General features: G+C 44.1%; 1 protein-coding gene across 1 annotated transcript in view; it reads right to left on the minus strand.

Annotated features, from left to right (window-relative positions):
- Positions 1-26,374, minus strand: part of dtna (dystrobrevin, alpha) — a 709,829-nt gene extending 683,455 nt beyond the window's left edge. Inside the window, exon 1 of the mRNA XM_070892657.1 lies at positions 26,238-26,374. The gene's annotated coding sequence lies outside the window, so the exon portion shown is untranslated. The remainder of the gene's footprint in view (positions 1-26,237) is intronic.
- Positions 26,375-27,767: the final 1,393 nt, after the last annotated feature.

Genomic DNA, 27,767 nt, shown 5'->3' on the forward strand with positions numbered 1-27,767 from the left:
ACTGACTGGTTGGCAGACAGGAAGCAGAAAGTCGGGATAAACGGATCCTTTTCAGAATGGCAGTGACTAGTGGGGTGCCGCAGGGCTCAGTGCTGGGACCCAGCTCTTTACAATATACACCAATGATTTGGATGAAGGAATTGAGTGTAATATCTCCAAGTTTGCAGATGACACTAAACTGGGTGGCGGTGTGAGCTGTGAGGGGGACGTTAAGAGGCTGCAGGGTGACTTGAACAGGTTAGGTGAGTGGGCAAATGCATGGCAGATGCAGTATAATGTGGATAAATGTGAGGTTATCCATTTTGGGGCAAAAACGCGAAGACAGAATATTATCTGAATGGTGGCAGATTAGGAAAAGGGGAGGTGCAACGAGACCTGGGTGTCATGGTTCATCAGTCATTGAAAGTTGGCAAACAGGTACAGCAGGCGGTAAAGAAGGCAAATGGTATGTTGGCCTTCATAGCTAGGGGATTTGAGTATAGGAGCAGAGAGGTCTTACTGCAGTTGTACAGGGCCTTGGTGAGGCCCCACCTAGAATATTGTGTTCAGTTTTGGTCTCCTAATCTGAGGAAGGACGTTCTTGCTATTGAGGGAGTGCAGCGAAGGTTCATCAGATTGATTCCCGGGATGGCTGGACTGACATATGAGGAGGGACTGGATCAACTGGGTCTTTATACATTGGAGTTTAGAAGGATGAAAGGGGATCTCATAGAATCATGCAAGATTCTGATGGGACGGGACAGGTTAGATGCGGGTAGATTGTTCTCGATGTTGGGGAAGTCCAGAACAGTCTTAGGATAAGGGGTAGGCCATTTAGGACTGAGATGAGGAGAAACCTCTTCACTCAGAGAGTTGCTAACCTGTGGAATTCCCTGCCGCAGAGAGTTGTTGATGCCAGTTCATTGGATATATTCAAGAGGGAGTTAGATATGGTCCTTACGGCTAAAGGGATCAAGGGGTATGGAGAGAAAGGAAGAAAGGGGTACAGAGGGAATGATCAGCCATGATCTTATTAAATGGTGGTGCAGGCTCGAAGGGCTGAATGGCCTACTCCTGCACTTATTTTCTATGTTTCTATGAGTGAAAAGACATGGGAGAGCCATACACAAACAAAAAGGAGAGAAATGGCTGAAAATGAAGAAAGAGAAAAAAAAGGACTTCAAATACAAATTTAAATTCAATTTCACTATACTGTAATATATCAGGTAGGCTTTTTTTTTATTCGTTCCTGGGATGTAGGAGTCGCTGGCAAGGCCAGCATTTATTGCCCATCCCTAATTGCCCTCGAGGTGGTGAGCTGCCTTCTTGAACCACTACAGTCAATGTGGTGAAGATACTTCCACAATGCTGTTAGGGAGGGAGTTCCAGGATTTTGACCCAGCGACGATGAAGGAATGGTGATATATTTCCAAGTCAAGATGGTGTGTAACTTCGAGGGGAACTTGCAGGTGATGGGGTTACCATGCTTACCCGTATTAAAGGAGGATAACTAAATACACAACTGATAATAGAATTACTAATACTATGATTCTACTAACTGTTTTAAAACGTTAATAGAGCTACAATTAACCCTATGCTTCATGTTCAATATTTTTAATATGGGTAGACTATGAAAAATGTAATAAAACATACCCGCCTGTAGTCTGATTCAAGTATTCAAGGCTCACCAGAATAATGATATAGAGAAAAGTACAATAGAATAGTCAGCCATTCACTTACATGGCCTACAGGGCTGTAGTGATACCCGCCCTCCTGTACCGCTCAGAGACATGGACTGTTATGTATGTAAACTTGTATATACCTTGTACAGTCACCAAATGGTGCATCCCCTGGAGTCCCAAGGCATCCCACAATCCCTTGGGAACATAGGTACTTTAGTGGCTTTGAATTGCCCTCAACAAGGCTTCAATTTCAAGATAGAGAACATGTGGCACTTACTACCCCAAACGAGCATGAAACATCCTGTCAGTGGATATTGGAAAATGGCATTCAGTACAATACAATTGTTTGAACATGGGGCAGCAACTATTCTGCCAAAGCAGACATAAACCCCCTAGTTACAAAAGAGACTCACACATGTTCTCAATATTGAAATTGAAGCCTTGTTGAGGGCAATTCAAAGCCACTAAACACTGCTCCGTACAATTAATGTTTTTTTAACTATCACTTCTTCTTTCGTATGGTGTTAACTATGGTGGGGCTTTGTCCTGGGCCGAGCTCTGGCTATACTGTCTGGGTCAAGATTTAATTAACTACCTTCCCTCCCATTCCAAAATTAACAATTCCACCGCCCCCAGTGCCCCCCTCCCCGGTCCAAAAAAATAGAACAGCCCCACACTCGCCTATTGGTCCAGAGGTGTCTTTCTCATGGGAAAATACATTGGCCCACAAAATATTTTCATTGGACAAACAACCAAAAGCGGCCATTATCCAGGTTTACAAAGTGCTAAGAGATATTTGCAATATAAAAGTAAAGTTGCTAACAAACTGTGATTTCAGGACTGAAGCACAAAATTGGGATTAAGCATTAATTGAAAATGTTTCCTTCCCCTCAACACCACAGACCAATTGGATCCCCATAAGATACAATAAAACAACCACTTTTTAATATTTATTTTATGTTCTTCAATGTTTTAATTTTTTTCTCTCTCTTACTTGTGCCTAGGCCAAATGCTTTTGCTGTCGCCAACCTAAATTTCCTCCCCTTCTCCCCCTTCAGTCCAACCCTGAGCCCGACTGTACACAAAGGTTTCAGCCCGCCCAGCCTCTTGTCTGATCCAGCTATTCTGCCTTGACAATCTGACCCCAACTTCTACTGTCTGCCTGACACCAACCTGCCCTGGTGTCCTCCTAGCCAGCAAGCACTGAATGTTGTGCACTGTCGCGGCCAGTCTCCCCACTATCATTTAACAGCCTTCTTCCCACCAACCTTCCTTCCTGTGCCCTATTCCCTGATACCGGAACCTTGAGATCTTCTAATCTTACTTAAATACTTGAAACAATAAAAAATAATTTCAACCTGTTTTGACATGTGCTGCTGTCTTATAAAGACATACCTTTTTCAGCAACAAGGATCAGTCAAGATTTAGTCAGTTGGTACCCAATCTTGTCCTCATTCATAGATTAGAATCATAGAATATTACATCATGGAAGAAGGCCATTCGGCCTGTCAAGCCCAAGTCAGCTCTCTGCATGAACACCTCAGCTAGTCCCACTCCCCCGCCCTTTCCCCGTAGTCCTGCACAATTTTTTTCTTTCAGGTACTTATCCAACTCCCTTTTGAAAGCAGTGAGCGAGTCTGCCTCCACCATCCTTCAGGCAGTGTATTCCAGATCTTAACCACTCGTGTGTTAAAAAATGTTTTTTTTCTTATGTCGCCTTTGTTTTTTTTGCCAATCACCTTAAATCTGTGTCTTCTTGACCCTTCCGCCAATGGGAACAGTTTCTATTGATCTACTCTGTCCAGACCCCTCAGGATTTTGAACACCTCTATCAAATCTCCTCTCAACCTTCTCTGCTTGAAGGAGAACAACCCCAACTTGTGCAGTCTATCCACGTAACTGAAGACTTTAATTTGTCATGGATTACTGAGAAATAACAGTACTGTGGATATGTTCAAGAAAAAATAAAGGACACATGGGAGCAATTTCAAGGCTCATGCAACCGTTATTTTTGACTTATATAAAAAATCAGTTGGTTTTACAGCAGTGATTAACAGATCTCTTGTCTTATTTCCAAAAGCATTAAAGACCCTTTCCCTGCCCCCTCCTTCCATCACTGATCATTGCCCCATTTTGCGGCTCTCCAGCATCCATACTTTTTATCTGGCCTGTATTGCTCATTCTGTCTCAATTTCAAAATTGTCTTTTCTCCCTAATGCTCTCCATTCCAGTTTAATTTTACAGGAGCTCCCCACTATCAACAATAACTATTGCAAGAATATAAATAAACACTAGCAGCATGCAACACAACTGATACTCAATGAAAAACACTTCCTACTTCAATTCTTTCGCAAATTACCAACTTAAAAAAAAATATATTTGCAGTGCCAATATCAAAATTGCATAAAAAATACGTATTCTTTGTGTTCCCAATGGCATCTACTTAACATTGTGGAAAACTGCCTAGGTTTGTCCCATCAACAAAGGGCAGTTCAAATCTAACAAGGCCAACTGCTCTATCAGGCTCCTCCCAATCAGCAGTAAAGTGATGGAAGAAGACATCAATACTGCCATCCAGTAACATCGACTCATCAGAGAATGGTCTCTCCCCAGTATAAACTCACTGGTGCACCAACAGGTCAGGTGAGGTCGTGAATCCCTTCCCACACTGAGAGCAGGTGAACACACAGAGTTATTCACATCCTAATGAACTGTGTTCATTCTGTTAGTTGGCGTTTGTTTCTGCTGATGTTAATAACCCTTCAACTAGGCTGGAGTTTAATGTTTTGATATTTCAAATAACATTGTTGATATTTGATGTCTCCAAGATAAGAGGAGACGAACTGATGTCTTGTTTCTGACTGCTCCATTTTTGATCGACGCCGAGGAGCAGTGAGAGATCGGAGCCCAGGAGAGGTGAGGGCCCAGAGGCAGCACGGGCCAGCCCACTCTGCGATCTATGGATAGTAGGAGCATGCGTGCGCACTAGGTCTGTGCAGCAGAGCTTGGTCGCCAGTCGTTTTGGTTAACCCTTGCCACTGGATCAAGACCTAGCTCTGTCAAGCCTGTGTGATGGCTGGTGTGCAATGGCCATCCCACGTTAAAAGAATCCATGCACAGGCATCTTTAACCTTCAGTATGTAGTTCGAGACCTAAAATGTCAGGTCCCTCATTGACACACCTGTGAACTCATACCTTTTTGGTGTGGAAACAGGTCATCCTCGAAACGAGGGACTGCTTAATACTATACTCATCAATAACTGGCTCAGTTTGGGTTCCACCAAAAGCACTCAGTTCCCGACTCTATCGCAGTCTTTATCAGACGTGGACACAAGAGCTAAATGGCTGAAGAGAAGTGTCAGTAGCTGTCCTTGATGTTAAGGCAGCATTTATGAAAGGGAAATCCTGCTTGACAAATCTTCTAGAATTTTTTGAGGATATAACTGGTAGAGTGGACAAGGGAGAACCAGTGGATGTGGTGTATTTGGACTTTCAAAAGGCTTTTGACAAGGTCCTACACAAGAGATTGGTGTGCAAAATTAAAGCACATGGTATTGGGGGTAATGTACTGACGTGGATAGAGAACTGGTTGGCAGACAGGAAGCAGAGAATCAGGATAAACGGGCCCTGTTCAGAATGGCAGGCAGTGACTAGTGGGGTGCCGCAGGGCTCAGTGCTGGGACCACAATATATATTAATGATTTGGATGAAGGAATTAAGTGTAATATCTTCAAGTTTGCAGATGACACCAAGCTGGGTGGCGGTGTGAGCTGTGAGGAGGACGCTAGGAGGCTACAGGGTGACTTGGACAGGTTAGGTGAGTGGGCAAACGCATGGCCGATGCAGTATAATGTAGATAAAGGTGAGGTTATCCACTTTGGTGGCAAAAACACGAAGGTAGATTATTATCTGAATGGCGGCAGATTAGGAAAAGGGGAGGTGCAATGAGACCTGGGTGTCATGGTACATCAGTCATTGAAAGTTGGCATGCAGGTACAGCAGGTGGTGAAGAAGGCAAATGGTATGTTGGCCTTCATAGCTAGGGGATTTGAGTATCGGAGCAGGGAGGTCTTACTGCAGTTGTACGGGCCTTAGTGAGGCCGCACCTGGAATATTGTGTGCAGTTTTGGTCTCCTAATCTGAAGAAGGACGTTCTTGCTATTGAGGGAGTGCAGTGAAGGTTCACCAGACTGATTCCCGGGATGGCAGGACTGACACATGAGGAGAGACTGGATCGACTGGGCCTGTATTCACTGGAGTTTAGAAGGATGAGAGGATAGAAACATATAAAATTCTGACGGGACTGGACAGGTTAGATGCAGGAAGAATGTTCCCGATGTTGGGGAAGTCCAGAACCAGGGGACATAGTCTAAGGATAAGGGGTAAGCCATTTAGGACTGAGATTAGGAGAAACTTCTTCACTGAGAGTTGTTAACCTGTGGAATTCCCTACCGCAGAGAGTTGTTGATGCCAATTTATTGGATATATTCAAGAGGGAGTTAGATATGGCCCTTACGGCTAAAGGGATCAAGGGGTATGGAGAGAAAGCAGGAAAGGGGCACTGAGGTGAATGATCAGCCATGATCTTATTGAATGGTGGTGCAGGCTTGAAGGACCGAATGGCCTACTCCTGCACCTATTTTCTATGTTTCTATTTGACCGAGTATAACTTCCAAAGAGCCCGAGCAGAACTGAGGTCAATGGAAACATAGAAATATAGAAAATAGGAGTAGTAACCTTTGAACCTGCACCACCATTCAATATGATCATGGCTGATCCTCTGTCTCAACACCAGATTCCCGCTTTCTCCCCATACTCTTGATGCCTTTTGTTTCTAGAAATATATCTATCTCCTTCTTAAATATATTCAGTGACTTGGCCTCCACAGCCTTCTGTGCTAGAGAATTCCATAGGTTCATCACCCTCTGAGTGAAGAAATTTCTCCTCATCTCAGTCCTAGATTTCCTACCCCGTATCCTAAGACTGTAACCCTTTGCTCTAGACTTCCCAGCCAGGGGAAACATCCTCCCCGCACCCAGTATGTCCAACCCCGTCAGAATATTATACATTTCAATGAGATCCTCTCTCATTCTTCTAAACTCTAGTGAATACAGGCCTAGTTGAGCCAATCTCTCCTCATACGACAGTCCCAGGAATCAGTCTGGTGAACCTTCGCTGCACTCCCTCTATGGCAAGTATATCCTTTCTTAGGTAAGGAGACCCAAACTGCACACAAAAAAGTCCAGATATGGTCTCACCAAGGTCCTGTATAACTGTAGTAAGACACCCTTGCTCCTGTACTCAAATCCTCTTGCAATAAAGGCCAATATACATAAGAACATAAGAAATAGGAACAGGAGTAGGCCATACGGGCCCTCGAGCTTGCTCTGCCATTCAATAAGATCATGGCTGATCTAATCATGGACTCAGCTCCACTTCCCCCATCCACTCCCCATAACCCCTTATCCCCTTATCATTTAAGAAACTGTCTATTTCTGTCAAATTTATTCAATGTCCCAGCTTCCACAGCTCTGAGGCAGCGAATGCCACAATTTACAACCCTTTGAGAGAAGAAATTTCTCCTCATCTCTGTTTTAAATGGGCAGCCTCTTATTCTAAGATGATGCCCTCTCGTTCTACTCTCCCCCATCAATGGAAATATCCTCTCTGCATTCACCTTGTCAAGCCCCCTCATAATCTTGTATGTTTCAATAAGATCACCTCTCATTCTTCTGAATTCCAATGAGTAGAGGCCCAACCTACTCAACCTTTCCTCATAAGTCAACCCCCTCATCGCCAGAATCAACCTAGTGAACTGCCTCCAAAGCAAGTATATCCTTTCATAAATATGGAAACCAAAACTGCATGCAGTATTCCAGGTGTGGCCTCACCAATACTTTATATAGCTGTCGCAAGTCTTCCTTGCTTTTATACTCCATTCCCTTTGCAGCAAAGACCAAGCTACCATTGGCCTTCCTGATCACTTGCTGTACCTGCATACTATCCTTTTGTGTTTCATGCACAAGTACCTCCAGGTCCCGCTGTACTGCGGCACTTTGCAATCTTTCTCCATTTAAATAATAACTTGCTCTTTGATTTTTTTCTGCTGAAGTGCATGACCTCACACTTTCCAACATTATACTCCATCTGCCAAATTTTTGCCCACTCACTTGGACTGTCTCTGTCCTTTTGCAGATTTTGTGTGTCCTCCTCACACACTGCTTTTCCTCCCATCTTTGTATCGTCACAAACTTGGCTACTTCTTCCAAGTCCCTTCTTTCAAGTCGTTAATATAGATTGTAAATAGTTGGGGGTCCCAGCACTGATCCCTGCGGCACCCTACTAGTTGCCAACCAGAGAATGAACCATTTATCCCTACTCTCATGCTGACTCTGCCTGACCGAATTTTGCTTTTCCAAATGTCCTGCTACTGCTTCTTTAATAATGGACTCCAATATTTTCCCAACCATAGATGTTAGGCCAACTGGTCTATAGTTTCCGGCTTTTTGTCTGCCTCCTTTTTTAAATAGGGGCGTTACATTTGCAGTTTTCCAATCTGCTGGGACCTCCCCAGAATCCAAGGAATTTTGGGAAATTACAATCAATGCATCCACAATCCCTACCGCTACTTCTCTTAAGACCCTAGGATGCAAGCCATCAGGTCCAGGGGATTTATCTGCCTTTAGTCCCATTATCTTACGGAGTACCACCTCCTTAGTGATTGTGATTCATTTGCCTTCCTAACTGCTTGCTGCACCTGCATATTTGCTTTCAATGACTGGTGAACAAGGACACCCAGGTCCCTTTGCACATTGACATTTCCCAAGCTATCACCATTTAAATAATGCTTTATGTTTTTCCAACCAAAGTGGATAACTTCACATTTATCCACGTTATACTGCATCTGCCATGTGTTTGCCCACTCACTCAATCTATCTAAATTGCCTTCCAGCAAATTGGCATCCTCCTCACAACTCTCAATCCCACCTAGTTTTGTGTCGTCAGCAAACTTGGAAATATTACATTTGGTTCCCTCATCTAAATCATTTATTCATATTGTGAATAGCTGGGGCCCAAACACTGATCCCTGTGGTATCCCACTAGTCACAGCTTGCCACCCCGAAAAAGACAGGGCTCAAGACTGGGTCCCTTGCTTTTTGTGGTATATATCAACAATTTAGATTTGAATATAGGGAGTATGATTAAGAAGTTTGCAGACGACACTAAAATTGGCTGTGTGGTTGATAACGAAGAGGAAAGTCATGGGCTGCAGGAGGATATCAATCTACTGGTTAGGTGGACAGATCAGTGGCAAATGGAATTTAATTCAGAGAAGTGTGAGGTAATGCACATGAAGGGCTAATAAGGAAAGGGTATACACATTAAGCGGTAGGTCACTTAATAATGTAGATGAACAAAGGGACCTTGGAGTGCTTGTCTACAGATCACTGAAAGTTGCAGGCCAGGTGGATAAGGTGGTTAAGAAGCCATACGGAATACTTGTCTTTATTGGCCGAGGCATAGAATATAAGAGCAGGGAGCTTATGGTTAAATTGTATAATACTTTGGTTCCGCCACAGCTGGAGTACTGCGTGCAGTTCTGTCGCCGTATTATAGGAAGGACGTGATTGCACTAGAGAGGGTGCAGAGGAGATTTACTGGGGTGCTGCCTGGAATGGAGAATCTTAGTTATGAAGACAGATTGGATAGGCTGGGTTTGTTTTCATTGGAACAGAGGAGGTTGAGAGGAGACCTCATCGAGGTGCACAAAATATTTACAGGCCTGGACATAGTGGATAGTAAGGGCCTATTGCCATTGGTGGAGGAGTCTAATACAGGAGGGCATAGTTTTAACGTGGTTGGTGGAAGGATTAGAGGGGATTTGAGGGGTGGGGGGGCTTCTTTACGCAGAGGGCTATGGGGGTCTGGAACTTACTGCCTGGAAGAGTGGTGGATGCAGAGGCCCTCACCACTTTTAAGAGATGGTTGGATGGGCACTTAAAGTGCAGTAACCTGCAGGGTTACGGACCTAGAGCTGGTAATTGGGATTAGATGGATTACCTCTTGTTGGCCGGCGCAGATATAATGGTAAGTACTGCAGGAAATCGAATATAGCCAGGGTGATCTCCTGGACTAGCTTCAATTGCCTGGAAGGGTCGGAGAGGAATTTTCCCAGATTTTATTTCCCAAAATTGGCCTGGGTTTTTGTCTGGTTTTTGCCTCTCCCAGAAGATCACATGGCTCCAGTTGGGGTGGAGTGTAAAATGTTTTAGTGTCAGGGGTGTCGCAGTTGTGTGGGGCAGACTGGTTGAGCTGGGTGTTCTTTACCTTTCCGCCATTGTTCATAGGTTTATATATAACCTTCAGGGCTGCTCACCGAGGGCCGTGCAGCTCTTTGTCGGCCGGCGCGGACACAATTGGCCGGAATGGCCTCCTTCTGCACTGTAAATTTTTGTTTCTATATTTCCTACTTTCTGTTTCCTGTCAGTTAACCAATTTTCAATCCCTGCCAGTATATTACCCCCAATCCAATGTGCTTTAATTTTGCACACTAGCCTCTTATGTGGGACTTTATCAAATGCCTTCTGAAAATCCAAATACACTACATCCACTGGTTCTCCCTTATCTATTCTATCAGTTACATCCTCAAAAAACTCCAGTAGGTTTGTCAAACACAATTTTCCTTTCATAAATCCATGTTGACTTTGTCTAATCCCATTATACAAGTGTGCCTTTATCACAGTTCCCTGTTTTCTTTCTCTCTCCTTTTTTAAATAATGGGGTTACATTTGCCACCCTCCAATCTGCAGGAACTGTTCCATAATCTATAGAATTTTGAAGATGACAATCAATGCATCCATTATTTCCATGGCTACCTCTTTCAATATTCTGGGATGCAGATCATCAGTCCCTGGGAATTTATCAGCTTTCAGTCCCATTAGCTTCTCCAGCACTATTTTCTTACTAATAATCATTTTCTTTCATTCCGTTTACAATATTTACAATATACATTAATGATTTTGATGAAGAAATTGAGTGTAATATCTCCAAGTTTGCAGATGACACTAAACTGGGTGCCAGTGTGAGCTGTGAGGAGGACACTAAGAGGCTGCAGGGTGACTTGGACAGGTTAGGTGAGTGGGCAAATGCATTGCAGATGCAGTATAATGTGGATAAATGTGAGGTTATCTGCTTTGGGGGCAGAAACACGAAGGCAGAATATTATCTGAATGGCGGCAGATTAGGAAAAGGGAAGGTGCAACATGACCTGGATGTCATGGTACATCAGTGATTGAAAGTTGGCATGCAGGTACAGCAGGTGGTGAAGAAGGCAAATGGTATGTTGGCCTTCATAGCTAGGGGATTTGAGTATAGGAGCACGGGGGTCTTACTGCAGTTGTACAGGGCCTTGGTGAGGCCTCGCCTGGAATATTGTGTTCAGTTTTGGTCTCCTAATCTGAGGAAGGATGTTCTTGCTATTGAGGGAGTCACCAGACTGATTCCTGGGATGGCAGGATTGACATATGAGGAGAGACTGGATTGACTGGGTCTTCATTCACAGGAGTTTAGAAGGATGAGAGGGGATCTCATAGAAACATATAAAATTCTGACGGGATTGGACAGGTTAGGTGCAGGAAGAATGTTCCCGATGTTGGGGAAGTCCAGAACCATGGGACACAGTCTAAGGATAAGGGGTAAGCCATTTAGGACTGAGATGAGGAGAAACTTCTTCACTCTGAGAGTTGTTAACCTGTGGAATTCCCTATCGCAGAGAGTTGTTGATGCCAGTTCGTTGGATATATTCAAGAGGGAGTTAGATATGGCCCTTACGGCTAAAGGGATCAAGGGGTATGGAGAGAAAGCAGGAAAGGGGTACTGAGGTGAATGATCAGCCATGATCTTATTGAGTGGTGGTGCAGGCTTGAAGGGCCGAATGGCCTACTCCTGCACCTATTTTCTATTTTTCGATGTTTCTCTGTTTTACTCACTAGACCCTTGGTTCCCTAGCATTTCTTGGATGTTATTTGTGTCCTCTTCCGTGGAGACAGAACCAAAGTATTTATTGTTCTGCCATTTCCTTGTTCTCCATTATAAATTCTCCCGTTTCTGACTGCAAAGGACCTACATTTGTCTTCACTAATCTTTTTCTTTTTACATACCTGTAGAAACTTTTGCAGTCGGTTTTTATGTTCCTTGCATGTTTACTCTCATAATCTATTTTTCCCCTCTTCATCAATCTCTTGGTCCTTTTTTGCTGAATTCTAAACTGCTTCCAATCCTCAGGCTTGCTACTTTTTCTGGCAACTTTTATGACTCCTCTTTGGATCTAATACTATCCTTAATTTCTTTTGTTAGCCATGGTTGGGGCCACTTTTCCTTTTGTGTGTTTGTGCCAGAAAGGAATGTATAACTGTTGCAATTCATGCATTCGTTCCTTAAATGTTAGCCATTGCCTATCCACCGTCATGCCTTTTAATTAATCTTCCCAATCTTTCATAGCCAATTAATTCCTCATACCTTCGCAGTTTCCTTTGTTTACATTTAGGACCCTAGTTTCAGAAATCAAATGAAAAACCCTTCAGCGGCTGGATTATACCTGAAACACAGGGAGCTAGTCATGGTTATTGCAGGGTAATCATCACAGCCTCAGTAGATCGCTGCCAGACTTCCGCCAGACTTCCTCAGGGCAGCATCTTAGGTGCAACTGTCTTCAGTTGCTTCATCAATGATCTTCACTCCATCACAAGGTCAGGAGTGGAACCCTTTGCTGACAATTCTGTAGTATTCAGCTCCATTTCCAATTCCTCAGATAATGAAACAGCTTATGCCAAGCTACAGCAGGACCAGGACAACATTCAGGCTTGGACTAACAAATAACATGAAACATTTGTGCCAAATAAGTTCAGGCAATGGCCATCTCCAATAAAAGAAGGCCCAACCATCTCCCCTGATTTTCAATGGCTCCTTCATCCCTGAATTCCCACTATCAACATCCTCGGGTCACCAGTGACCAGAAGCTTAATTAAACCAGCCATATCAACACCATGGCTATAAGAACAGCACAGAAACTGGGTACTCTGCAATGGATGATTCACCTCCTGACCCTTCACTATCCCTCCACAATCTACAAGGCTTAAGTCAGGAGTGTGATAGAATACTGACCACACACCTGGATGGGTGCAGCTGCAATGGCACGAAAGAAGATCAACACTATCCAGGACAAAGCAGTCAGCTTAATCATTGCCCCACCTCGGAACTCAATATTCATCCCCACAGCACAGTATGCTGCAGTATGTAGTACCTACATGATGCACTGTCGCACTTTGCCAAACTTGCTTTCGCAGCACCTCCCAGAATCGCAACCTCTACAACTTGTATTTATATAGCGTCTTTTACGTAGTAAAACATCCAAAGGCGCTTCACAGGAGTGTTACAAGACAAAAATAAATAAATAAATTTGACACCAAGCCACATAACAAGAAAATACAGCAGATCAGCAAAAGCTTGGTCAAAGAGGTAGGCGTCTTAAAAGGATGAAAGAGAGGTAAAGAGGTTTAGGGAGGGAGTTCCAGAGCTGAAGCCCCAGGCAGCTGAAGGCCCAGCCACCAATAGTTGAGCAGTTATAATCGGGAGCAGAATTTGAGGAGTGCAGATATCTCGGCGGGTTGAGAGGCTGAAGGAGATTACAGAGATAGAGAGGGGCGAGGCCATGGAGGGATCTGTAAACAAGGTGATTAATTTTGAAATCAAGATATTGCTTAACCGGGAGCCAATGTAAGTCAATGAGCACAGGGGTGATGGGTGAACAGGACTTGGTGCGAGTTAGGACACGGGTTGCCGCGTTTTGGATGACCTCAAGTTTACGTAGGGTAGAATATGGGAGGCAAGCCAGGAGTGCATTGGAATAGTCAAGTCTAGAGATAACAAAGGCATGGATGAGGGTTTCAGCAGCAGATGAGCTGATGCAGGGGCGGAGACGGACAATGTTATTTTTTGAGGATGTAACTAGTAGAGTGGACAAGGGGGAGCCAGTGGATGTGGTGTATTTGGACTTTCAAAAGGCTTTTGACAAGGTCCCACACAAGAGATTAGTGTGCAAAATTAAAGCACATGGTATTGGGGGTAATGTACTGACTGATATGTCCTTACTATACAGTATAAATGCACACGAGGCCCATACTTGAGAGAAGGTCACTCTGTGACCAGTTACCTTTATTACCAAGACCTCAAGAGATGAAGGTGGGTGGAGCTTCCCCTTTTAGACCTGAAAGTCCAGATTAGGAGTGTCTCCCACAAGTTCACCCCCTTGTGATCAATGTCTTTAATCTGACGGGCTGTCACAGGTGAGCCTTCACTTTCGAAAGCTTCAACAGCCATGACCACCTCAGCATCATGCTCAGTTGCCCTCTCAGTGGTGGCTAGTGGGAGCCTGCTGAGTGCATCGGCACAGTTTTCAGTGCACGGTCTGTGCCGAATTGTGTAGTCATAGGTGGTTAACGTAAGTGCCCACCTCTGTATGCGGGCCGATGCATTCGCATTTATGGCCTTGATGTCGGCCAAAAGGGACGTTAGGGGTTTGTGATCTGTCTCCAGTTCAAATTTCCTACCAAACAGGTACTGGTGCATTTTTTTTACTGCATATACACATGCTAACGCTTTCTTTTCTACCATACCGTAGCCCCTTTCTGCCTGGGACAGACTTCTGGAAGCATAAGCTACCGGTTGTAACTGACCATTGGCATTCACATGCTGCAACACACACCCGACCCCATAGGACGACGCATCGCACGTTAGAACAAGTTTCTTACACGGGTCATATAACGTTAACAGTTTGTTGGAGCATAACAAGTTGCGTGCTCTATCAAAAGCCCTTTCCTGGCTGTCCCCCCAGATCCAATCGCGACCTTTGCATAGGAGCACATGTAGCAGCTCTAACAGCTTGCTCAATTTGGGAAGAAAGTTACCAAAATAGTTCAGGAGCCCCAGGAACGAACGCAGCTCCATCATGTTACAGGTTCTGGGTGCTCTCTGGATCGCTTCCGTTTTGGACGCAGTGGGTCTGATCCCGTCTGCTGCTACCCTCCTCCCCAGGAATTCTACCTCTGGAGCTAAGAAGACGCACTTCGCCTTTTTCAGTCGCAGCCCTACCCAGTCCAGTCTGCGTAGCACCTCCTCCAGGTTGTGGAGGTGTTCTTCAGTATCACAACCCGTGATGAGAATGTCGTTTTGAAAAACCTCCGTCCTTGGAATCGACTTGAGGAGGCTTTCCATATTTCGCTGAAAGTTCGCGGCGGTCGAACGAATCCTGAACGGACATCTGTTATACTCAAACAACCTCTTGTGTGTCGTGATGGTGGTCAGCTTCTTTGACTCACTCACCGGCTCCTGGGTCATGTAAGCTGAGGTCAGGTCCAATTTTGAAAAGAGTTTGCCACCGGATAGCGTCGCAAAGAGGTCCTCCGCTCTTGGTAGCGGGTACTGGTCTTGGATTGACACTCGATTGATGGTGGCCTTGTAATCGCCACATATCCTGACCGACCCATCCGCCTTGAGCAACGGCACGATCGGGCTCGCCCAGTCACTGAATTCGACTGGTGAGATGATACTTTCCTTCAGCAGGCGGTCCAATTCACATTCTATCTTTTCCCGCATCATGTACGGCAACGCTCTGGCATTGTGGTGTACCTGCCTGGCGTCCGGGTTTTTGTTGGCCTTGTCTACCTTGGCCCCCAATGAAAGTGCCGATGCTGGGTTGAAATAATGAGTCAAATTTGTCCAGGACCTGTGAGCATGATACTCGCTCCACAGAAGAAATTGCATTGACATCGCCCCATTTCCAGTTCATGACAGCAAGCCAACTCCTCCCCAATTGTGCGGGACCATCCCCCGGGATAATCCAGAGTGGCAACCTGTTCTCCGAATCTTTGTGGGTCACGACTACCATGACGCTGCCGAGCACCGGAATGATCTCCTTTGTATATGTCCGTAGCTGTGCGTCAATCGGAAATAATTTTGGCCTCCTGGCCTTGGACACCCACAACCTTTCGAACTGTTTGATACTCATCAGGGACTGGCTGGCCCCCGTGTCTAGCTCCATTAATACTGGGATGCCATTGAGGAGCACTTTCATCATTATCGGTGGCATCCTGGTGTATGAACTGTATCTGTGCGCCACATGAACTCGCTGAACTTCAGCTTCCAGCGATTTCCCCCAGTATTCATTTGGCCTCGTAGGGCTGACATCGGGCCCGTCCTCCTCGTACATCAATCTTGCTGCAGGCTTCCTGCACATATGCGCCAAGTGACCGCTGACGTTGCAGTTTCTGCAGGTATATTACTGATACCTGCAAGCTTTGCCTCCACACCTCCAGCATGAGCTGGAGGCCTCGTTGTTGGAAACAAAAGGTCCATTACCAGTCGATCGTCTCTGACTGTCTCTGTAACTGTCCTTAAGCGCACCATTAACAGGTGTTGATGGCCCCATTACTGGCCGCATTGTCCATTGCGATGGCATGAATTATACAGCTAGCTATTGTCTCTGTTGAATTCCACCTTTGGGTTCGACTACATGCTGTGGCATGTCCAATTGCCCTTGTCTCCCTTGAGAACTGTGTGCCGCGTTAACAATGTTGACTCCCTGGTCGTTTGCCGCATTTGAGCCAAGATTTTTGTCATACATCATTCTGGTCTCTTCCTCCCCTGAGATAAATGTCTGGGCTATCAGTGCCGCCGCTTCCAAGGTCAAGTCTTTGGTCTCAATCAGTTTCCTGAAAACCCCAGCGTGCCCGATGCCCTCAATAAAAAAGTCTCGCAGCATCTCCGCTCTGCATGCATCTGTGAACTTAGATAGGCTCGCCAGTCACCGGAGATCTGCAACAAAGTCTGGAACGCTTTGCCCTTCTCGCCGGCGGTGCGTGTAAAACCGATGTCTCGCCATGTGCATGCTGCTCGCTGATTTAAGGTGTTCCCCGATCAACTGACTGAGCTCTTCGAATGTCTTGTCCACCGGCTTCTCTGGTGCTAGAAGGTCCTTCATCAGGGAGTACATTCTGCATCCACAAACCATCAGGAGAGGAGCCCTGCGTTTGTCGGCCGAATCATGTCCCAACCATTCCTTAGTGACAAAACTTTGCTGTAGTCTCTCAATAAAGTCGTCCCAATCATCACCAAAACAGTACCTCTCTTCTGTGCTGCTAGTGGCCATGCTCACGTGGTTTAAATCCCAGTTTCTCGTCGCCAATGATATGTCCTTACTGTACAGTATAAATACACACGAGGCCCATACTTGAGAGAAGGTCACTCTGTGACCAGTTACCTTTATTACCACGACCTCAAGAGATGAAGGTGGGTGGAGCTTCCCCTTTTATACCTGAAAGTCCAGGTTAGGAGTGTCTCCCACAAGTTCACCCCCTTGTGGTCAATGTTCTCAAGGTGTACAACTTAGTTCAGCTTATACATGGGTTACAATGATAGTTGAATACATGACACTGACGTGGATAGAGAACTGGTTGGCAGACAGGAAGCAAAGAGTAGGAATAAACGGGTCCTTTTCAGAATGGCAGGCAGTGACTAGTCGGGTACCGCAAGGTTCAGTGCTGGGACCCCAGCTATTTACACTGTACATTAATGATTTAGACGAAGGAATTGAATGTCATATCTCCAAGTTTGCAGATGACACGAAGCTGGATGGCAGTGTGAGCTGTAAGGAGGATGCTAAGAGGCTGCAGGGTGACTTGGACAGGTTAGGTGAGTGGGCAAATACATGGCAGATGCGGTATAATGAACATAAATGTGAGGTTATCCAATTTGGTGGTAAAAACAGGAAGGCAGATTATCTGAATGGTGACAGGTTAGTAAAAGAGGAGGTGCAACGAGACGTGGGTGTCATGGTACATCAGTCATTGAAAGTTGGTATACAGGTACAGCAGGCGGTGAAGAAGGCAAATGGCATGTTGGTCTTCATAGAGAGAGGATTTGAGTATAAGAGCAGGAAGGTCTTACTACAATTGTACAGGGCCTTAGTGAGGCCACATCTTGAATATTGTGTGCAATTTTGGTCTCCTAATCTGAGGAAATACATTCTTGCTATTGAGGGAGTGCAGCGAAGGTTCACCAGACTGATTCCCAGGATGACAGGACTGACATATGAAGAAAGACTGGATCAACTAGGCTTATAGTCAATGGAATTTCGAAGAATGAGAGGGGATCTCATAGAAACATGTAAAATTCTGACGGGATTGGACAAGTTAGATGCAGGAAGAATGTTCCCGATGTTGGGGAAGTCCAGAACCAGGGTCACAGTCTACGAATAAAGGGTAAGCCATTTAGGACCGAGATGAGGAGAAACTTCTTCACTCAGAAAGTTGTGAGCATGTGGAATTCTCTACCACAGAAAGTTGTTGAGGCTAGTTCGTTCGATATATTCAAAAGGGAGTTAGATGTGGCCCTTACGGCTAAAGGGATCAAGGGGTTAGGGAGAGAAAGCAGGAATGGGGTACTGAAGTGCATGATCAGCCATAATCATATTGAATTGTGGTGCAGGCTTGAAGGGCCGAATGGCCTACTCCTGCACCTATTTTCTATGTTTCTATGGAGGTGGAAATAGCTGATTTTAGTTATGCCGCGGATGTGTGGTCGAAAGATCATTTCAGAGTCAAATATGACACCTTGGTTGTGAACAGTCTGGTCGAGCCTCAGACAGATGCTAGAGAGAGGGATGAAGTCGGTGGCTTTGGAACGCAGTTTGTGGCAATGGCTAAAGACAATGGCTTCAGTCTTCCCAATATTTATTGGAGAAAATTTCTGCTCATCCAGTACTGGATGTCGGACAAGTAGTCTGACAATTTAGAGACCGTGGAGGGGTCGAGAGAAGTGCTGGTGAGGTAGAATTGGGTGTCGTCAGCATACACGTGGAAACTGACGCCATGTTTTCAGATGATGTCGCCAAGGGGCAGCATATTGATGAGAAATAGGAGGGAGCCAAGGATAGATGGGAAGAGAATTGCAGGTGAGTAAGAATTGTAAGAACATAAGAAATTGGAGCAGGAGTAGGCCATTTGGCCCCTCGAGCCTGCTCCACCATGTAATAAGATCATGGCTGATCTGATCATGGACTCCACTCCACTTCCCTCCCCGCTCCCCATAACCCTTTTTTCCCCTTATCGCTCAAAAATCTGTCTATCTCCGCCTTAAATATATTCAATGACCAAGCTCTCTGGGGCAGAGAATTCCACAGATTTACAACCCTCTGAGAGAAGAAATTCCTCCTCATCTCAGTTTTAAATGGGCGGCCCTTATTCTGAGACTATGTCCCCGAGTTTTAAGTTTCCCCTATGAGTGGAAATATCCTCTCTTGCATCCACCTTGTCAAGCCCCCTCATTATCTTATATGTTTCGATAAGATCACCTCTCATTCTTCTGAACACCGATGAGTATAGGCCCAACCTACTCAATCTATCTGCATAAGTCAACCCCCTCATCTCCTAGCGAACCTTCTCTGACCAGACCTGGCGGTGAATGGCTAAACCAGTTGTCCACCACATCTGTTCAATCTGTGCCCCTTGGACTTGAGAAAGCGAAGATGAGGGCCGTATCAGGGGGAACAGCCAGGGTGAAAGAGAGTAAGGGATTTGGGCATCAAAGGTGGTGGTGAGGATATGGTTGAGCAGATTGGTGACTACAGAAATGTCATGATGAATGGAGGGCCAAAGACTGGACAATTTGGAGTTGATAAATGCAGTTGTAAGAGAGAAGGACCACTGAGAAGGACAAGAGAAGTACTACCACTGAGAAGGACAAGAGCAGCAACATCATGGGACCGATTCCCCATCTGACTTAGACATAAATCTTCATCATCACTGGGTCAAAAATCTGGAATTCCTTACCCAACACTATCGTGGGCACACCATCAGCACAAGGACTACAGCAGTTCAGAGAGAAGGCCCCTCACCATCATCTGAGGGGAACTATGGATGAACTATAAATGAGGCCTTGCCAGGATGGCCCACATCCTATGAACGAATAAAATGAAACTGACCTTAAACTGTTTTTCCCTAATTGTTACCATTATGACTATAATGCTTTGCCATTAACTCAAAAAAATTTCATTTCTGTTGCCGATGCTACCAATCACATGTTAAATCTTGCAAAGCATCGAATAACACAGATGATTTGATGCAAATTTGGCCAAGATGACTGGGTATTGCTTACTGCTGCACAATTTTCCAGCAATGGTTTGACAACCCTAGGTATTGACACGTGTTTTTTTCTTCTTGGCAATTGAATAATGGTGAAGGAAGTCTTTTGAAGTCAACGAGATGGACTTCGAGCTTGGAGGCACTATGGGCTTTATTTTTCGACTTTAATCCACTTGTTTTAGGACAGTTTTGCAGCATAAAAAGAGTAAAATAGAGTAATATACCTTGCTGCTACAATCCCCCCAATTGCCGGGGATCGACAGGCGGCGGGGTGGGGGATGGGGGGGTGCGGTGGGGGAGCAAAGAGAGGTTCAGAGGTGCTTCTGGGGTTGGTGTAGGAACACATTAAATATTCCCAATTAAAGTCTAGATTTTAACTCCAGGCAGGAGGCGAGGCGGACAGCAAAACATCCCGATCCTCCCACAGCACGAGGTCTGGGAGATTTTAACTCCCAAATCTCATTTATTTCCATGTAGGCTGTCATTCCTGCCCAAACTTAGTCAAAATCATGACCTGGCCAGCGAGCGGGAACAGGATTTCAGACAGTGGGAAACTGCTGCCGGGGACCCAAAGAAACGGTCTCTGGCACTAAGCTAAGTGACGGCAATCATGATCAGGATTTGCGGGAAGGAAGCCCAGAGCAGGGCAGGCCTAAGATTTCTTGTGTGGCTCAGAGGAGCGCTGCTCCACCCAGCCTCACAAGGAAACCAAAAAAACATTAAATTTAGTTAAATTTCTGGCACTCTCCTGGCCCAACTCGTACTTGCCCCCGGGTTTCACTTGCAGGTCCTGCATGGTGCATGACTTGCGTAATTGGCAGTACAAATCACGATGGAGTCCTAATTATGCATAGGACTTTTTTTTTTACAAATTAATGAGGCCCCCACCTGCCTTCACTACTTAAAAACCCAGGAGTTAAAATGGCAGCGGGCGAGAGCATATCAATATTGGAAAGAGAAGTGCATGACTGCCATTGGAATCACCTGCCTACCCCGTGCCCTTCAGGTAGGCAGAGTTAAATTTTGGCCCATAATTTTTGGAAGCCCTCTGCAAAATGGGACGTTACAGCTGACTGTCAGGCATCTATTAATGCACTGGTAGCTGCTAGTCCAGAAACCACCAACGTTGTTAGTATCATTCCTACAGGGTGTACATTGGAAACAGTGTCTTCATCGACCTTGGCCAACCTTGTGAAGTCATTAGGCCTCTTCCTGTACTATGTGGTAGCTATAAATGCACTTGCATACAAAATGAGGGCCACTTCAACAGGTTTGTGGCAGGGTCACATGGGTGGGCAAAATCACATCCCACCATTAATCTGCCATTCAAAGTAATATCCAACCTGATGACTCTTATACCACTAGTGACCTAATGAAATCAATTAGAACTTATCCTGAAAGTGTTGCCATGATACATTAGCATAAAACCAAGAGGGTTTCTTGATACTGAAATAAGTAATGCTAAAGCAGCATTGGCTTGGTTAACTATTCTTTAGACCACTGCCAATAATTTTCCAAGTCCAAGTTAATTAATTACACCTGAAATGTTAAGCTTGCACCTCACGGGATAGTAGAATTATTATCGCCTAATCACATTATCCAAATATTGTTAAAAATGTTATTCCATCATGTATACTGTGTATTGTACAGAATTTTTAAAAAGATCTGCAGCATAAACAACACTCCTAGAGTCTCACATATTACATTTTGCATGAAGAAAGATTTAATTTTAATTAAATTGTAATTTTCATAAAGATCTTTCTGCCTGTGACACGACTGAAATATTTTTGTGATTCACTGAATATGATTTCCACTACAGCTATACATTAGCTTGAAAGTCAAACCATGCTATGTAATTGAAGCAGCAGCTTCTGGGGGATGGGCATACTTGCACTGCTAAGTGACAGTGTGTAGGAATGATGCACTGCAAGTGGCATACGTAGGCATAAAATTAAATTGCCAGGAATCACCAGTGAGTCATCCCATAATTCTTCAGTGATGTAATCGCTACCACATTTCTACAGAACATACTGTATTCAATATTCTACTGCAGATGGCTGCAGCTACAGGAGATGCATATACATCAGTTACATAGACAGCTGTCTGCAATGAAGTGTTAAATGTGCTTTTTTTGAAATATGGACAACAAGGTGACAATGACGAGAACAGTATTAATGGATGAAGCACAGGGTCCTTCTACGAAGTAATTTCAGATCTACCATAAGTAGTGGGCTGACCTGAAATCTGTTTTATGATGTAACAAAAATAAAAATGCACTTTATTCAAATTCTAAAAGAACAAAAAAACATCAGGTTTACGTCCTTTAATTAATAATTAAACTGCATCTGTAATTTTAGCTTTGAAAGATTGAAGAGGAAAAAATGTTTTTAAAAACTTGCATTTCCCCTTATTGAAAATGCTATATTTAAACCTTTTAAAGTATTAAAAGAGCTCACAAATTCAATATGATTTATTTTGAAATTCAAGTTTTAAATGAACAAAGCTAAAATTCTACAGAATTTTAAAGAAAAAGCTTTTGGATTCTCCATTGAAAAGTATCTGAAACTACAAATCACTTCACCTCAGGATTCAAAATACATGTTGACACTATTTACAATCTATATTAATGACTTGGATGAAGGGACCGAGTGTAATGTAGCCAAGTTTGTTGATGATACAAAGATGGGTGGGAAAGCAAATTGTGAGGAGGACACAAAAAATCTGCAAAGGGATATAGACAGGCTAAGTGAGTGGGCAAAAACTTGGCAGATGGAGTATTATATAGGAAAATGTGAGGTTATCCACTTTGGTAGAAAAAATAGAATAGCAAATTATAATTTAAATGGAGAAAAATTACAACTTGCTTCAGTGTAGAGAGACCTGGGGGTCCTTGTGAATGAAACACAAAAGGTGAGTATGCAGATACAGCAAGTAATCAGGAAGGCAAATGGAATGTTGGCCTTTATTGCAAGGGGGAATATAAAAGCAGCGAAGTTCTGCTATAACTGTACAGGGTATTGGTGAGGCCACACCTGGAGTAAACAGAAACATAGAAAATAGGTGCAGGAGCAGGCCATTCGGCCCTTCAAGTCTGCACCACCATTCAAAATGATCATGGCTGAACATGCAACTTCAGTACCCCACTCCTGCCTTCTCTCCATACCCCCTGATCCCTTTAACCATAAGGACCACATCTAACTCTCTTTTAAATATATCCAACAAACTGGACTCAACAACTTTTTGTGGTAGAGAATTCCATAGGTTCACAATTCTCTGGGTGAAAAAGTTTATCCTCATCTCGGTCCTAAATGGCTTACCCCTTATCCTTAGACTGTGACCCCTGGTTCTGGACTTCCCCAACATCGGGTAAAGTCTTCCTGCATCTAACCTGTCCAATCCCATCAGAATTTGATATGCTTCTCTGAGATCCCCTCTCATTCTTCTAAATTCCAGTGAATATAAGCCTAGTCGATCCAGTCTTTCTTCATACGACAGTCCTGCCATCCTGGGAATCAGTCTGGTGAACCTTCGCTGCACTCCCTCAATAGCAAGAATGTCCTTCCTCAGATTTTGAGATCAAAACTGCACACAATACTCAAGGTGTGGTCTCACCAAGGCCCTGTACAACTGCAGCAAGATCTCCCTGCTCCTATACTCAAATCCTCTCCCTATGAAGGCCAACATGCCATTTGCTTTCTTTACTGTCTGCTGTACCTGCATGACTACTTTCAATGACTGATGTACCATGACTCCCAGGGCTCGTTGCACCTCCCCTTTTACTAATCAGTCAACATTCAGATAATAATCTGCCTTCCTGTTTTTGCCACCAAAGTGGATAATCTCATATTTATCCACATTATACTGCATCTGTCATGCATTTTCCCACTCACCTAACCTGTCCAAGTCACCCTGCAACCTCTTAGCATCCTCCTCACAGCTCACACCGCCACCCATCTTAGTGTCATCTGTAAATTTGGAAATATTAAATACTGCATGCAGTTTTGGTCTCTGTATTTAAGGAAGGATATACTTGCATTGGAGGCTGTTCAGATAAGGTTCCCCAGGTTGATTTTGGAGATGAGGGTGTTGACTTAGATAGGTTGAGTAGGTTGGGACTATACTCATTGGTGTTCCAAAGAATGAGAGGTGATCTTATCGAAACATATAAGACCATGAGAGGGCTCGACAAGTTGGATGCAGGAAGGATATTTCCACTCATAGGGGAAACTAAAACTAGGGGGCATAGTCTCAGAATAAGGGGCCACTCATTTAAAATTGAGATGAGGAGGAAGTTCTTCTCTCAGAGTGTTGTAAATCTGTGGAATTCTTTGCCCCAGAAAGCTGTGGAGCCTAAGTCATTGAATATATTTAAGGCGGAGATGGACAGATTTTTGAGCGATAAGGGAATACAGGGTTATGGGGAGCGGGGAGGGAAGTGGAGCTGAGTCCATGATCAGATCAGCCATGATCTTATTAAATGGTGGAGCAGGCTCGAGGGGCCAAATGGCCTATTTCTACTCCTACTCCTTATGTTCTTATGACACTGCAAGCTCAATTTGACTGGTAAAGAACATCCAGCATCACTAGAATTATAAAAATCAGGCAGAAGCAATACAAAGTTCTTTATTCAAGTCTACAGAAGAGTTATTTTGTTCAATATGTCTTCCATTCTGTAGTTTATGATCACAGCAGACTTTAGTAAATCAGAAACAACTATTAAACTGAAGTACTGCAGTATGTATATTTCAAGGCCTTTTACTTTTAGAACAGATTTTACCCAAGGACAGGAATCAGAAAAATTTAATATGCTCTGAAGGATGACTACAGCTTTTGTGAAACACATTTTGCAATAGTGAGAATTATTTATAAAAAGTCATTAACTTGATTCTACAATTGTAGAAATAAAATAATTTTCATACAGTAATTGACATTTAGTGAGACACACAGGATACTTTACATTTACTGTTAAAAATCCTTTTATCTACCTTGTACAGCAAAAATATTTACAAAAACCCACTATCAATGGAATCAGTGGTCTGTGAAAAGTGAAAAAGTGCCTTTTTATGCTCAGTTGCTGTTAAATTAAAACTGTTGTACGTGCTATAAACATCATTGAAACTTCTGATTGGACACCAGCGGGTCACAGAATGACACTGTGCCACCAGAAAAATGAGAAAGAAGTGTTAACATGAACTTTTAACACAAGATTGCACGAATGTGGAAAATGCATAGACATACCGTCGCGTGAATTTCACACTTCCAAACACATGCCACAGGTTCTCAAACTAGGGTTCTGCAGGGGAACCCCATCGGGACCTTGTTATTATTTTTCTTAACTTGTCTTGTTACCATATTTTATTTCTATTGTATTCTATAAATAAAGCTTTTCTGCAATGACAGTGCTGTTTTTTGAGGGTGGGGGGGGGGGGGGTGGGCAGTAGGAAGGAGTTGGTGTTTAGCTGATAACACCATCTTTTAGAAGTTAGGACAGGGAACCCCAGGAACATGTCAATACTTGCAAAGGTTCCCAACATAAAAGTTTGAAAACTTCTAGTGTATACTTATTCAGACAAAACAGTGAAATTGAAGTCTCACACATTTCATTGATCACCACTTGAAGATCTGCCTGCACACACAAATCAGGAACATGTATGAAAGAACACATTACTGGTTATTTTCAATGTGCAGCAGTTTAGCCTTCAACAAATCCTACAGCTAACTTCGTATTTGTATCAGAAAGCAGTTTGCATTGCAATTTTCCTTTATATTCTCACAACACAAATACTAAAACACAAAGAGACACATAAAACTGTCGACATTTCCAAGCATACCGTCAGAATTTGAGTTTAACATGTACAGTATGACCTTCTAAACAGGCAGATCTAACTACTGGGTTAATACTGGCAACATTCTGGTTCAAAATCTAGATTGCTTTGGGGCTAGATCTCAGCAGCTGCCAGCAGACCTTGGCGTGTTTTCTGTGTGGCACTCTGTACAAGCAGAGCTGGCCTAGGCGCACTCCCCACGAACGTTACATCACTGACCGCGTTTGATTAAAATCTGCACCGCAACAGGCTGAAGAGGAACCCGGATTGACATTAAATTCCCGCTGCAGTGGACTGCAAAGCTAGCCCGGGGCTTTTGCTGCAATAAAACATCAGAATGCTTGGCTCAAACAGGAAAAAAAACTGAAGTGCTTGAGTGAGGTTATAGTACACACACTCGTATAAAAACGGACAGCCAGTCGCACAGACTGAAACTTAATGAGACATTACATTATCAAATAATTTGAACATATCATTACCTGGGAGCTACAGTTTATGAAGGTCATTTACAGCTTTAAGCACATTCTTTAAAAAAAATAGCCGTACACACTCACCAAATGTATAATCAGCAAAGCTCTGCGGCAGTCGGGGATTTCACACATGCTTCACTTCAGTTTTCCTTTCACAATCCAATTAAAGATTTATATATATATATTTTTCTTTTAAATGTTTATTATTTTCCTCTTCACGTCAATGCAGAGTGCGGAGGGAAGAAAAAGAAAAGCCGATTCTCTGCGTCGTGCAGCTGAGTGCCAGTTAATCAGCGCATCCTCCAGCTGTGAGCCGCCGACTCCTGCAACCGGCACGCGCTTCCCAGGCACAGAGCGAGCGGATACATGAGACTGTGTGAATGGCAGCGCGCGGCTCCGCTGCCAGCAGCCAGATACATTGTACCTTCAGATCAGGGCGAGTTAATGCAGGCAACGCAACTGCACTGCAAGCTTTCTCTCAAGTGAATGGATGCCGAGGGAGCGCGGGGGCGGAGGGAGACATTTACTGTCCATTTTCATCACATACAAGTTCACCGGTGTTTATAACTGAACCTTCCTCAAGGATACCGTGGTCGTTTCCTTCACGGGCGATGGAGGAAAAGTCTTCAGATCACCTTCTTAAAGGTTATTATGAGGTCTTCAGCGATGGACATGGCGGAGCGTCGCAAACTGTCTACGAAGTGCAGAAAGGCTGACCTAGAACAAGTTACAGGACTGTGGGAGAACGGAGAGTACAGTACAGCATTGTTTCACTTATCCTGAATAAGCTCCGGCAAGAACATTTCCCTGTACCAGTTCCTGTCCCCCTGCAGTTATCTACGATGGTTACAGACAACGAGTGAATAGCATCTTTCAAACTTTATTCACTGTTTTTCAAGAAGGTCTGTGTTGTGGAGCTTGAGGAATTCCATAGATGTGGCGTGGATGATTTGTGAGAAAGTTTTCACTGACTTCCAACCTCCGATCTAGATGGTCTTCTGTGTCGTCTGCTCTTGGTCTGGGGCCGTTTTCTATGGCGGGGGGCTGTGCTCTGCTGTAGTTCAGTTCCTTAGTGCAGAGTATGGGGGAATTAGTAGCATTTGCTGAGACCAGCAACTGTGCTCCTGCCCTCTCTGTGTGCAGGAGGCATCTTTTCACCTGCTTATGCTACAAGATACCTGGTGCTCCAGGAGAGGAGCAGTTCAGATGCTGCACCTGTGGTTGGGAAAATGTTGGAGTCCATTATTAAAGAAGCAGTAGCAGGACATTTGGAAAAGCAAAATTTGGTCAGGCAGTGTCAGCATGGATTTATGAAGGGGAAGTCATGTTTGACAAATTTGTTGGAGTTCTTTGAGGATGTAACGAACAGGGTGGATGTGGTGTATTTGGACTTCCAGAAGGCATTTGACAAGGTACCATATAAAAGGTTACTGCACAAGATAACTGTTCATAGGGTTGGGGGTAATATATTAGAATAGATAGAGGATTGGCTAACGAACAGAAAACAGAGAGTCGGGGTAAACGGTTCATTCTCTGGTTGGCAACCAGTAACTAATGGGGTGCCACAGGGATCAGTGCTGGGACCCCAACTGTTATGTATGTAAACACTGCCAA

The sequence above is a fragment of the Pristiophorus japonicus genome, chromosome 1 (assembly GCF_044704955.1).
Source record: "Pristiophorus japonicus isolate sPriJap1 chromosome 1, sPriJap1.hap1, whole genome shotgun sequence".
In the NCBI taxonomy this organism is placed as follows: Eukaryota; Metazoa; Chordata; class Chondrichthyes; family Pristiophoridae; genus Pristiophorus; species Pristiophorus japonicus.